This window comes from Haemaphysalis longicornis, unplaced genomic scaffold, assembly GCF_048455015.1.
Source record: "Haemaphysalis longicornis isolate Haplotype H1 unplaced genomic scaffold, Haemaphysalis longicornis Haplotype H1 scaffold_4, whole genome shotgun sequence".
Lineage (NCBI taxonomy): Eukaryota > Metazoa > Arthropoda > Arachnida > Ixodida > Ixodidae > Haemaphysalis > Haemaphysalis longicornis.
The window spans coordinates 121,170,788-121,185,110 of NW_027526361.1; the positions used below are offsets into that span (position 1 = coordinate 121,170,788).

Genomic DNA, 14,323 nt, shown 5'->3' on the forward strand with positions numbered 1-14,323 from the left:
CAGCGGATCCTAGGAGAGAGGAAGCAGCCGGACCGCATCACCGCAAATCGGTTTTGGACGGAAATGTATAGCCTAAGACCACTAAAGTATGTACAGTGTTTTATTCAGTAGCAATCGTCATCATTTCTTTCGTCGTCGTCGTCCGACGGAGCAGCCGCGTAGGGCAAATCCTCTTAAAACACACCCTCGCCTTAGAAGACCTCCACTTTTTCGTCAGCTGGTCCGGTGGCCACGTGTGGATTGTGGTTGTTTGGTTGGACCCCTGAATCGTGGCGCATACCCACGCGGGGGATCGGCCAAAAAGCTGCCTGTTATGATTAGGCTGTGGCCTGGTTTATTTTAAAGAAAAAAAAGAATAAAGTAACAGAAAAAGATTGAGACAAGAAAAAAGAAATCCTTGGATATAACAGAATAGTCAGGAAAAAAATAACGAATGAAGACATAGCTGTCTAGCAGGGCATCCGGCCTGTCGCCTCAACAAAGGAATTATAGGCGAGCACAACATCTCTGTGGCAAACTCCTGGGATGGAAGCCGCTAGGGAAAGAGGAACGGTGGGAGATCACGGGAGATTAAGCGGATTAAACGTGTATTCAAGGTGCCTGCGTCGCATCGAGGAAAAGCTGCGGCAAAAATTTAAAAGAAAGTGGTCTATTGTTTCGGAAGCCTTGCAGAACGGACACTGAGGAGATAAAGCCTGACCAGCTTTGTGTAGATAAAATCTTAAAGGGGGAATTATGCCTCGAAATGTTGGGATCCTCACCTCAAATTTACGAGATTCGCAGAATTTGGGCTTCCATGAGTGAGACAGGTAATATAGTCGGAGCATGAAGGAAGGGCATCCTGCCGATTAATTTCTAAAATGTGAAGGCGCCTGAACCTCGCCCCCAACAGAAAACTGTGAATTGGAAAATTCACGGCGACTGGACCCCCAAGAGCCAAATTGGCTAATTCGTCCGCCAGTTCATTTAAGACTATCCCTGCGTGGCCAGGGACCCGCACTAACTGGATCTCGCGAAGCTGGTAATGAACGAATGAACTGTGTGACCGCAGAATGGAAGAATATCATTTGTTAAAGCGGTATTCACGGAGAGAGAACCAGAAAGGATAACCGCGCCCGAAAATCTATGCTGTAGTTTATTAAGGGCTAAAATTATCGCCGAAGGGATGGCTTCACAGATTCGTCGTCGTCGTCATCGGCGCGGCGGAACAGTGGCGCGCCGGTCGCTCCACTACTACGACGACGACGACGGTCGGGGCTTCCCACGTGGCGCAAGACCCCGCTCAAGCAGTGATGATGCCGGATGCTCATCACGAGTGCGCTGGGTATTTTTTTTGCTAAAGCACTGCGCGAAGATCGTGCCGGGCGCCTCGCGTCGGTTCTTTCTCGCTTTTTTTTCTGCGAGCGCCAACGGACCAAGCTCAAGCTTAAACACCTCTGCTGTTGAAACGAAAGCGCGTTTGCATCGAGATTTGGGCGCACGTTAAAGAACTCCAGGTGGACGAGACCAATTTGTAGCCCTCCACAACGGCGTGCCTCAGAGCCAAAAAGTAGCTTTCGCGTATCAAATCTCCAACATTTGAATTTTCTATTTGAGCTGGATGTCGAAACCAAAAATTTACCATTTAAACCAGTTTTCACCGCAAGTAAAACATCAAAACTGCTTTTAGGACACACCCTTAAGCCACGCTAAGCCTAAGGTTTGCTGTTAAACCACGGTTTAACCGCAGACCTGCTTAAGCTTTTCGCTCCGCCGTCGAGCATTACCATAAAATTGAGCTCAGCCGAGGGCACGTGACCGTGCGCCTCGTGAGAAGCGACCGCCGCCATCCAGGATTGCACGTGGGCTTCCTACACGTGAGGAGCGCGCAAAAAACATGAAAAAATTCCGAACGCACGCGAGCTTGCGCCTGGAGTGGAGCACCCGGCGTCGGCGAGCTCGACCTTCGAGAGCACTCTGCCCGGCGTTCGTAACGTGACCTTTAGCGTGCTCTTCTTCTCACCAGTTCACATGCATTCGCGCCTGAAGAGGGAAGCAAAGACGCCGACTTCGCAGACGCCCAGTTCACGAAGCCGGTTGCCACGGGTTCTAGTGCATGCTAACGCATTCCCATTTGGGGGAGATGTGAAAGCCTGTGGACAGAACGATCTGGGCCTACCAGTGATGAAGAACTTTCAGCAGCAAGTTCGGAAATACATGGCAGGTGCAACAGCAGGGTCTCCCACGAAGGGAGAGGGGCCGCCAGCTCTGGTGTTTCTCCAGCGTAGCAATTCTACTGCACGTTGCGCGAATTTCTTTTGCTATGAGGGCATGTTATTCACGTTTCAACACAGCTTCTGTGAAGGTCTCTAACCGTGGAAATAAATCGTGCCCTTTTCTAAATTTACCATTGGCTTCCAGACGCAGGCAGACCTTATCCTGCTCGATATCTATACGGGTTTCGGTATAGTACCACACATACAACTACTACAACGAAGAATTAATCTAACAAAAGGCTCATTGCTAAGGGAGTAGAGACTACCTCGCAGACATTGCACAATGTAGTCGAGAGTATCAACAAAATTTCACTATAGATAGGGTCACATCTGGTGCACCACAGAGTAGTGTTGCAACCCCTCTGTGTAATGCGGTGTAATGATTTTCCCGCAATGAACAAATTATTACCAAACATATCGTTAATGCAAGTCTATTGACGGAGAATTGTATTCTTTAACCGAAGAATAGGTTCCCAAAAGAGGGTTTATCACTGAACAGCGACTTACAATCTGTGTGCATTTGGTGTGCGAAGTGGAGCTTAATTCTTATTATAACATAATCAGTTCTCCTAAGAGCAACATAAAAACAACATATATTGCATTTTTGTTACACTATGTATGCTCACCTGGAAGCGGGTAATGAGCACAAATGTGCGGGTATAACTTTACACTGACCTCCGGTATTCCTATGTCAGCAACGTCAAATGTGACGCCGTAGGCCCTCTTTTTTTTTTTCAAGGAGGAGACTAAGGCAAGCAGCACCAGAAACAAAGCTAACCCCACATAACACGTTCGTAAGGACAAGCATTGAATATGGGAACATCACGTGATTTTTGTTTCATTTACTACGATGCTTATAAACAAACTTGAAGGAGTGCATGTAAAAGTTATCAGTTTTACCTGTGCCAAATACCGGACAACTGATTCGCCCACGCAACTCCCGAAAAAGCAGTATTTTGAGCCCTAAGTCACAGTGCAAAACTCGCTCCCAGATATAGTTACCCAATTCGTCAACAACACAACAAATGTTGATAGCGCTTTGTCTGCATAACATACAGAAACCACGTCGGCCTAACACTACTTAGAGGACATAAATACCGCATCCGACAGATTTCAACGTTTTCTTCCCACCAGCGATACAATCATTAAATAACTTCCCTATGTCCGTAACTAACAGTTTAAGATGTAAAAGTTGTTCGCCCTTAGTAGGAAATCAACTGCCTCATGCGAAAATAAATTTTTCACTGCAGGCCCTGCTAATTAAACATCGCATTTTTCTTTGCACATAGCACCGTAATTTCACAGCTACGTGGCTAATATGACGTATTCAAGCAGTCATTGTTCAAACTGCATTGCCTTAAGTTTAATTTTTGTAATATATACTGTTTGATTGTGTCCTTCCTGCAGCAATTGCTTGGGGGGATTGGCAGTGTGTAAATCATTGCACAAAATATATAACGGTAATCAAAAAGGTGGCACCTATTTTTGTGGGAACGTTTGAATATGTAGGTGCTTAACGCTTGCCCTTCTGATGATGTTTGAGGTCTCATTTCCGAGTAACGTGAAAATTTAGGCGTGTTGGTGATGCATGTTGAACCACAGCGCAAGTGAAAAGACACAGATGATACAAAGGGGAGGAACAAAGCTCTTTATCTGTCTCCTTGCTGTCGTTCGTGCCTTTTCGCTTGCGCTGCGGTTCAAGCTCATTTTATATTCTGATGAGAGGCCCGTTGATTTTCTATCCTATTCAGAGGCTCCGTTGATTGTCGTCTAAACTAAGATTCGTGTAAACAGAGAAATGACCTACCATTCTACCAGCGCCAATCAGGCGCATTTTGTTAAGAGAATGAGGCGGTTTAACAGACTATAATGAAGATGCCCAGCTACGCAAGGATGACCAACATTAAAAAAAATTCCTTGGTAGCACTCTGTGCAGCCACAGACGTCTCGAAATATAATTAATGCTTGAGTAAGTGCATCTGTTCAATTTTCGATATTTTACCTTTTTTGCGCAGGGTGCAGGTGAACGCAGAGTACATATACGGCTCGCAACATGCCATTGTGTATGGAGGTGGTAAGTATATACAATGTCCCTCTGGGTGGCCCATTTCTACGTGGATAGAGACAAAAATATCTATAGCCCACGACATTTTTGTGGGCACTTGAGGAAAGCAAGAGAATCTCCGTTCTATCTCGGCTCTGTACAAAATATCAACCATAATATTTGTAATCGTCGGGTAATATTTGCATTCTCTGCTCCCGTAATATTTCTGAGCCTGAGAATTCCGCTTGCAAGTCACACTATCGCACGTTACTTATTCTAGAATCGCGCTTTAGTCCTAACTGCACATGCGCAAGTTTTTGCGATTTCAGGATAAATTTTACTTCTCATCAAGCTACTGCGTTTTGGCGCATAGCTTGTAATGCGCAACGGACCTTCTCTTTAACCCTTGAACCGGGACTCGAGCGTCCACCGACTGTCAAGAGTAGTCGACAGGCGGGAAACCCATTTAGGCTACCTGTGACACCAAGGCTCTCGGAACAGATGCCTTTGCTGTGCATGTAGCTTAATAGAACTGTGTGTGAGTGACTGGTAGAACGAACACAGAAATGGAATCCGGATTTCGAGATGCGAAGAGAGAAAAAGGAAGTAATTCATCAGTTTTAAAAATTCCGTTAGACGGATTATCTCCTTTCACCCTACTATACCGATTGCAAGAGTAACTTCCTCTAGTTATGCATTTTTGTAGAAATTCAGGGCGTTATACGGTTTTCCTTCTTTCACAATTTCTTATTTGTATTCCTATCGTTTGTTCTTCCTTGGCGGTTTTCCTTAGGCGTCACCGTCAGAAGGAAGTTTAAAAGATGGATATTTCTGGTTTAGTCAGTTCCTCTTTCTAAAATATATATTTTCTCTATTTTTGTATGTTTTTGTTTTTCAAAATTCACGCTATTATAACGATTAAATGAGTTCCTTCCGCCAGTTACGCATTTTTTGTAGAAATACACGGCGTTACGCGGTTTACCCATTTCCGCCGTTTTTTTTTTCGTATTCCCATAGTCCTTTATAGGCTTATATTTTAGACTTCGTTTTTTGGAGGAGATTTATAAGATGCGCAGTTTTGGTTTCGTCAGTTCCTTTTTGTGCACTTTTTTTCCCTTTTTTTAAATTTCTAGGTTATGCAAATACAGAGCGTTACACGGTCCTGGCTGTAGGGGTACTCGGCACAGAGAGCTACGCATTAAAACAGCAATTTTTGAAGTGCTCCAAAGAACACGCGCTCCGAATTCAGACCATACTTACGTTATTCGAATTACACTCGATGCCGGACAGATTACGGTATCTGGGCAACTGTAGTCTTCACATCGCTTTCGTGTAATGTTAATATAACTGGATCCTACGCTTTGGGGTGGTAGCCAGAACCGCTCCAACAACTGGGTGAAGGGGACCTTTTTTAAAGCCCTGGCCGTAACTCGAGCGTCTACAAACTGTCAAAAGAAGTCGACTGGCAGGTAACATTGTTATGTTACCGACAACATGCTCCTTTCTGTGTTCCCTGAACAAACGCCTTTGTTATTCAAGCGAACCATACACTGGCCGATTCGTGTCTACTTCGGTGTTGGTTTTGGTTGCGTACGCGAAAACTCGAGGCTCACCTCCCTCTACATCCTCAACCGCAGCTGGTGGCCGGAGCACGCCCTAGTCCCAGCCAATCAGAGACGCTACACCACTCCGGTGAAAGAAAATGCAGGTTGTCTCGCTCCGCGCCCCTGTTTATCGCCAGTTTCAGGCCAGCTGTGCTATGGGCAGGCCGCACTTGGTCCGCTACGCCAACGAGCAGGCAACCCTGGAAGAACGACAAAGGGAGCGGGTCCGTGAACGGGGCGTGCTCGGCGAGCTAATACCGTGTTACGGCAATTCGACGGACAGGCGAAACGAAGACGGAGGGCCGCTGAAGAGGTTCGACATGCAGGGGTGGGCATTTGGTTTGACAGAGATTTCCCAAGGAACTGGTTTACGGTTTTACAGGATTAAACAAACTTCGCGTGCACGCGTGGGGCTGGATTTTTCTTATAAAACAACAACAACAACAAGAAAACTCCCACGTGTCCAGTTCTGACACATATTAAAAGAACCATATGTGGTCCTAATTGATACCGCATCGCTCCACTACAGCAGGCCTCTCAGCACATGTGTATTTTCGGAGCATTAACCTCCTATTGTCAATTTTTGAACGGTCCGAAGACGTTGTTGTGTTTTACACACTGGCAGTTATTAAATATAGTGTGCTCGGTCTCAGCTACGCTTTTATGGTTACACTGAATGACACAAACCTCCCAGCACGAATTGAATGATGACAAATATTTTCAGTATTTCAAAGAAACTATGAACATCCTAGTGTCCGCAAAATGCCTTGATAGCATGTATTTTTTTCTGCTGATTTTACCAAAGCACTACGGAGCACGCTATAAAGAACTTCTTTCTGAAGCAAATATTATTCTCGAAAGCAGAAACGAAATACATTCAATAACCTAATATGTGAAAGCTAAAACTTAGACTGATATATCCCTTGCTGTTACAATTATGCTTCTGATCAAGTACTGTAAGAACGGTGTCTTAACGATGTTAGGTGACTGACCGGAATGCGCTTTTGAATAGGGAGGGGGGCGCAAAATAACGCTAGCGCCCAGCTTTCCAGTAATTAGAGAGTTACGCTACCCACGAGATCACTCACGGACAAAATACACGGTTCTCAGCCTTGAAAAAGCGCGGTAACCCAACTTCAAAGTTGGGCGAGACATATTATGCTTCTATTTCCATCACACTTTTTATGTCACAATAATCTAAGAGCGTCACTTTTTTGCGCTATTTTGCCCCTACAAGATTCCAAATTCCAGAAGACCTGGATCCAAAGGCTCGAGCAATCGTTTAGTGTGCTGCCGTAAAAAGTGGTTTGAATGGTGCGCCACATTAGCGTCATTGTGGCAGTCATGAGAGTGGAGGAGTTCATGAGTAGAGCCGAGCACTGACATTGTACACAGAAATGTGGTGTTGCTAAAGCAACGGAGCATCTCTATAAGCATTAGTTCTTTGGTATGACAGGAATCCGCAATCACTGGGTGACGGCTCATTTTCGCGGAAACGTCTATCGAAGCAAAAACTGCCCCTAACCAGAGTGTGTTCAAGCCGTATCCTGCATTGTGGCTCATAGCAAGTGCGATGCAACCGCAGGCGCACTTAGTTTTTTTAATTTCTTCCTTTTCATGTTTTACAGGGGAAGGAATCAATCTCTATCTACTATTACCCCCCGCCAACGGCGAAGCGTATTTTTTCAAGGAAGGTAAGCAATTAAAAAATTCCTAAGGGGTTCTATGGTGTTGTGTATAGCGCAGTAAATTATGGAGAATTGAACTTACAACTCGTTACATTACAAAACGACAGCAGTAAGCACTGTGGCCTATGAACGAGCAAACAGGGTCAGTTTTCTAATCTCTGTAGGGAAACTTAAATCTACTTCATAGCTTCTAGAACCTTAATATTTAAATTCTAAAAAGCTGTATTCACTCTATAAAGCTGCACCCCATTGTGTAGGCAAGTGCACAAAATTTTCTCGCGTACTTAGTGCGCTATTGTAGAAACGGATTTTTTGAAGTATCTGTTTAACTATACAGCATCACTCAGAGTGCATATCAACGTACAAAATGCAAAGAATAATGTACCGGCTATTTCTTGCCGGAGAGATAAAGTAAAAAGAACAGCCTTTTCGCGAAAAGGGGATGAAATATCTTCATATAATGTACAGAGAATGGTACAAACACATATACTAAACCGTCTGGGTGCCTGCAGACTGCGTTGAATTACGGCATAACTATTCCTAGCTTTTAAAAGCACTATCCTAGATACCACTTTATTGACGGGGTTGAAGGCAGCTTAGTTCCAAGCCTTGTTACTCAAGATCACCACAGCTATATGCTCATCTGATAGCGCAATTTCCACCTCGCGGCGTATTCTCCATTCACTGGCACTTTTTAATTAGAAAAACAATTGAAAAATGTGGTCAATGGACTACTGTCCTTTTCTGGGGATGCACCGAACATAATTAGCGAATTCTACAATTCTGATAATTTGTTCTACCCCATTTTTCAAAGAAGTCAAAAAGTGGTGGGTCAAAAAAGGGACGGGTGGCTTGTTTTACACACGTGGAAATCCGCGCAATCTTGTAAGCAAAGCCGTAGCAAGCCAGATAAAATAAACTAGGCAAACTGTTTAGCAGAGTAATAGCGGAAATGTGCAAATTTGTTGAGTTCCCTCTTGGCACGATGTAGAACGCTCCGCTTTCATGCCAAAAGTGGTATGTAGAAACATTGCAACGTTGCCTTAATGGGCGGCTTAATAATCACCTTTGCTAGATCAGCAAACAGCCGCTTCCAGCTCCTTTGTACTGCCCTGCGCTAAGTATAAATGCGTCCCAGGATTCTTTAGGAACACGATCTTCAGTCAGTCAAAAGATAGAACGACCAGGAGACTCTGTTGGAATGTTTTGTATGGTGTCGGCAATTGAAGACGAGTGCATTTCCTCAGCGTCCATTTCATTGTTGGCAACAGAGACCGCGTTTTTACTGAATAACAAAATTTGTGACGCATGCGTAGAGGTGTTTTCAACGTGGGAGCACATGTATATGTACTTTCGCTTACGCGAATAAATTTCCACTGAAGATTTACTCCCTCCTGCGATTTAATTTCCCTTGCTTGTTCACGCGTTGCCCGTTCTACACGGTTTTTTTTTGTGTGAGGGCGTCGTTTTAAAAGGCACATAAAAAAAGAGAACGAAGGAAGCTCCCACTAACGCCTAAGACTTGAAGCTGTACGCAACGGTCACGACCATCACGACGGCTTAAGTACAGTCGGTAAAACGCTTGTCTATAACAGCGATTTCAACTTCAACCAGCTACATCCGAAAACTGCCGAAACATACTCGTTCCAAACATGTCGGAGGCAAAAGCGAAGGGCTAAGACTTCAGAATTCCGCAGTAGTTTTATTCAAATCCCGCACCGGCGGGGCAGGATAGCGCTGAGAGAACGAAAGCTGTGTTATAGACAAGCCTTTTAGTGGCTGTACGTGATTGCAGCTGCTTTGCTTCTTTGCGGCTGTCGCAGCGACCTTTACTCCATAACTGTTGCTATAAGTGGGAGCGTCATTCATTTTTTGCAAGTAATAATACATGGCAATCCCATTGAAGGGGCGTACGCGATGACCTGTCTTTTCGTTCCGTGCAAGTGTTGCCACGATTACGTCAAACTTTGGAGTTGTTTTTCCCCTTTTTTGCAAATCTTGGCCAATCTCCCAAGTGGGTTTGCTTTGTTTGCAAACATGCGGCGATGACGCTGGCCAGTCGCCGCGGGGAACGCATACACGAGCGCTTGACATTCCTTTGGTTTTTTTAACTGCCGGGTGGTCGACGCGATCTTGACCACTATCCCTAAGTCGGTATGCTTAGCTTGACAAACGGGCGCAGGGCACGCTGGGCAGGTGTCGCGACGCCTGAACACACGAGCGCTAGGCATTTTTGTTGTTTTTTAACTGTCAGGAGGTCAGGTACTCGCTCGACAATTTCTTACTATTCTTAACTGCGAACACAAAAAAATTACGATTTGCTATAGAGCTTCGCTCATAATACAACTTTGATTTCAAAGAACTAGTGTTCAGTAGCACTCACAGCTCCATTCCAGCGGCGAAAGACGTTTTGCAGCGAGAAAACCGAAGGAGTATTAAAAAATCTTTCAACTTTCGCGCTACAGTGACGTGTTACAGGAGGGACGTCTTATAGGCCAGCACTAAAACAATATTCAGTGTGGTAACTACACGTTACCATTTAAGTGATGCGATTAAACTGAACCAGACGCCCCATAACAATCGCCCAACCATTTGTCTTATCGATGGTTGAGGCCGGCGGCCGCCAAATCGCGCAAGCAAGATTTTGTGACGTCATAGAAAGTTGCTGGAAACTGGCTAGGCAGTTTCTACTGCTTCGCAAGTTTTCTTCAATATCTCCATCATTTCTTCGAATTGTGTGAAAAATATGGTATCACTGCTAAAAAAGTGGGATTTTTAATGAGCCAAGCTCGTACTTTGTCTTCATAGCCTTTTTAATTATTCTCTAAGCAGTTTTGACGTAGTACTCTTTCCCACATTTTATGCAGTCGACCGTAGCGACGGCAGCACGGTCTTCAAGATTTACGACACCGACGAGTCCTGCGTGAACGCGAAGGCTCTGCACGACTCCATCTGTGAAATGAATTATGTGCAATGAATGGTCATTGTTCCAGTGATACCTAAATAACGCGTTATTAACCCACTGGATACACTTCACTTGACGAGTATACTTTGTAACTGCTAAAGCTTTACTTCAGTTGACCGCTTTAACAGTGACTTATGTTGATAGGATGTTTTTTAAACAATAAAAATATTTACATTACTGGCATAAACAGTGAACCTGTTCTTTTGTCTGATATTTTATTAAGGTATTGTATAAGTTGTTACGTTTGTTTGTCCGATGTAAAAAAATGTCCTGCAACATTTCTGCGAAACGATGCCCTATGGTAAGCAAAATGCGCATTCTCAAAGTAAGCTCTTGTAATAACTGACGCAGTAAAAACACAATACCCGTTCTGGGAACCCCAAAACGAGCGCTATTTATGTTTTAGTTTTAATATTGTTGTCCTGGTTATTTCCGTATATCACTTCCCATATAAAAGAGTATATTGCCTGTGTCGGTACCACAATATTATTTATTTTTTGACGGACCCAATTGGCTGCAAGCAGTGGTGCAATTTTTTATTTGTTAGCCAAATATAATTCCTCCTATATGAAAGCGTAAGCAGGTTAAACTGCATTCCTTACCTCGAAAATACCTGAACGAATGTTTATTACTACAAAATATTGATGTGTTAAATAGCCTATTAAGCAGAAAAAAACAGGCTTCGGCGTCTGTCGCAGCAACATAGCTCCTAAATTGGCAGACGGTGCGAATAGAAAAAAGGAATCAAGAAGATTGCTCCCTGCAAATATGGATTACCGGTGGAGATGTAAAGTCATCGTCACTGAGTAACTGCGGCCCAAATGTCCTTGTTGGCGCCATGATAAGCAATGATTGGTTCACTCGCAGCTGCAGACCTATTATTGGTTAATGTGAAATCGATGCACGTGCATGTCTTGCCGGTCGGTTCGGTCGGTTCGGCCAGTGTTATTGAAAGCCTTCATCCTCTATCACTTGGCATAATTTAATCCGCCATTCGCTTCCGCTTTACTCTTTCGAATGTATTGATCTGTCTACTGCGCATCGGGCTCCTGATCGTTCCCTTCAAAACATGAGGTGTGGAACAACTCTTGCTATGGAACGCCTCGTGTTTCGGACATGTGCAGCCCCGGTACTTTTGATGTGAGGACATCCGAAACCTACGAAAACCTTGCCGAATAAAGCGGCACAGTTAAGAAGTAAAGAAGCACTTTCGTTAAAAATGATATGATGAGCAACTGCGACTGAATAATTATCAAACTTGGCACCTCCGGAACACGAGTCGAGCTAGAATCATCAACGCCAGTACGACTACATGGCACTAGTTGACAAAAGTGGACATAGTGAAGGCGTTGTGGCCTTGGACACAGAGAGCACCGACAGCTGGTACACCCAGCTTGATATACATTGACCTTGGTTTGCTTGCCCTGACTTAGGCTCAAAATATACCTCAACATATTACGCGAAATATAGGCTCAAGGACATGCCCGCTCAGGTGGGTAGGCCAGTGACAATGACAGCCGCCGCCTGACTCTCACGACCGTCCCATCATTCGCCATTTGGAGGCTATCCCATATACCACCCAGAATTCTCACGCACGATGACAGTGGTCGTCAAAGCTCATGGACGATTTACTAATTCCCACTTAGTTTCGATGTCTATATAACCGAACAACTTTCTCACACACCCACTGAGTGTACAAACTGGCCAACATCGTTTAAAGCTGCCGTCAGAGGCTCACGGCATATTCACCAGTTTAAATTAGCTTCGACGACGACGTACCCAGTAGCAAGAACACTCTGCGGTGTTCAATTGGACATTATTTCTCTTTCGCTAAACACTTATTCGCCGTCCGTAGGTATCCTGGCATTTTTGTTTCATAGAGTAAGTTAGAGATGGGCATGTATACAAACTTTTGCGGTGCTGTGTTTATGTTAGCGTCGCTGCGGCAACACGGTGAGCTATAGAAGAGAAGAGTGTGACGCAGCGGAGATATCGCGTTGAGAGAGGTGCCATCGAGAGTGGAAAAAAAAAAACTGCCTCAGCCGCTCCGGCCTCGCTGCCATGGAGACTACTACTGGAAGCGCTGCACGCCAAATACCTGTGCCTCGACAAGGTTTGTGACTCCAGACACCACTTGTAGGAATTATAGACTCAAGTCTGCAGCCAACGCTGCGGCAAAGCGGACGGAATGGTAATGATCTCGACGAAATGACGATGCTTCTTGGCACTAAAAGGAGCGTCCAGAAGCCAATTACGCTGCCACAGCGGGCAAACTTGACCACTGACAACGTTATATACAGTACCAAGTACGGTTGCCGCGGTCTACGAGGAACTTACGAGAAACGCTACGTTGCGGACTTCTGAAGCCGGAACAAGGCTTTACCATCAGGCCGAGCCTCAACTTGGAGAGAGGGATACGATAGTCTCGCATTTGTAAACATTTGGTATTGTTTCGTTCATTATTCTTGTCCCTGTAACTAGCGCGGAATAAATACGTTTTGAGTGGCATTTTGATCGATGAGCATCTACGTACGCTGCACAGGAGCGCATTTACTATTTGTATTACCTGTGCGTGTATTCAAAGAACTGAGAAATAATGTCTCTCGATACATTCCTCGTGCACAGCACACAGCAACAGGACGCTAAGAAGGGACGGAGGCACAGTGGTGACTAACAACTGAATGATTTTGGAACAGTTGTACATGTGGACTATTAAAGAGAACAAGTAGAGTTGAGGTTCCTAATATTCTTTTATTAACGGCCAGCCATATAATCCAATTCATTATTCGATAGCAATAAAGAAGGTTGCTAACACAGTTGCCTTGATTCCCATGAATATCCAAAGCCTCGATTATTTCTTTGGAGGTCTTGTCACGATTATTGTCTATCAGGCCGCCTTGATCATACACCAGTTTGTAACCGCATTGCTGGCAATGGTAGGCAAGGTGCCCTGCTGCCACAAGCTACTCGATGTAGTGTTCGCCAACCTGTTATTTAAGAATCTTCCCGATTGGTTAAGTATCGTTTTTTTTTTGCAGGCCAAAGACAATGACTAAACAACTTCTCTCTTGCAGGCTACGAATTTTCAATAAACCCATGAAATAATAAACGGCGAGATTGCGGCACAGAGCCCCGCAATAAATTTGTAGCCTGCAATGAGGAAGTTGTTTACTGGTTGCCCTAGTACATAATTTGACTGAGACTGTGTGCCTGAATTGCGTTTCATCTAGCCATTTACAAAAGTGTTCTGTTATTCTGTAATTACTAACCAGTGCATCTCTAATCATTTTTATTGTTGTCGCCTCTCCCTTCTATAACGTACCCTACACTGATGTAAAATAAAACAAACGAAACAAAATTTTTTGGTAGATCATATGGTGTTGAATGGCGGAATGGATAATCGGAGAGACGAAGTAACACCTCCGATGTGAGCAGTAAATTGACGCCCACGGTCGCTGATAAGACACGAGGCGGGCATTCATAAACATAATACGACGAAGTATAAAGTTGGCTACTTCGGAAGCAGCAACAAGCCGCGTTTACATGAATGCGACAGAATGCGATAGCAGCGCGTCACATTTCCTAGCGCATCACGAGTAATGCGATGCGCTAGCGTTTACATACCGCATTAGCCCTGGTGCGATGGTGACGCCATATGGTGTCGCACATCGAAGGTAAAGCAGCCTTTCTAGCGCTTCCAAAGCTTTCGGCACGGCTTTGTTCCTGTTCTTTTTTCACGACTCGCATTTTCTGGCGTCTTACACTCG

At 44.6% G+C, this 14,323-nt stretch overlaps 2 long non-coding RNA genes across 2 annotated transcripts in view; one reads left to right on the forward strand and one right to left on the reverse strand.

The window, feature by feature from the left end:
• Positions 1-5,751, reverse strand: part of LOC144180543 (uncharacterized) — a 25,131-nt gene extending 19,380 nt beyond the window's left edge. Inside the window, exons 1-2 of the long non-coding RNA XR_013324456.1 lie at positions 5,560-5,751; positions 4,258-4,365 (exon numbers count right to left, since the gene is read on the reverse strand). This is a non-coding gene — a long non-coding RNA (uncharacterized LOC144180543). The remainder of the gene's footprint in view (positions 1-4,257; positions 4,366-5,559) is intronic.
• Positions 1-10,734, forward strand: part of LOC144180542 (uncharacterized) — a 27,861-nt gene extending 17,127 nt beyond the window's left edge. The window contains exons 4-6 of the long non-coding RNA XR_013324455.1: positions 4,271-4,329; positions 7,532-7,597; positions 10,459-10,734. This is a non-coding gene — a long non-coding RNA (uncharacterized LOC144180542). The remainder of the gene's footprint in view (positions 1-4,270; positions 4,330-7,531; positions 7,598-10,458) is intronic.
• The last annotated feature ends 3,589 nt before the right edge of the window (positions 10,735-14,323 follow it).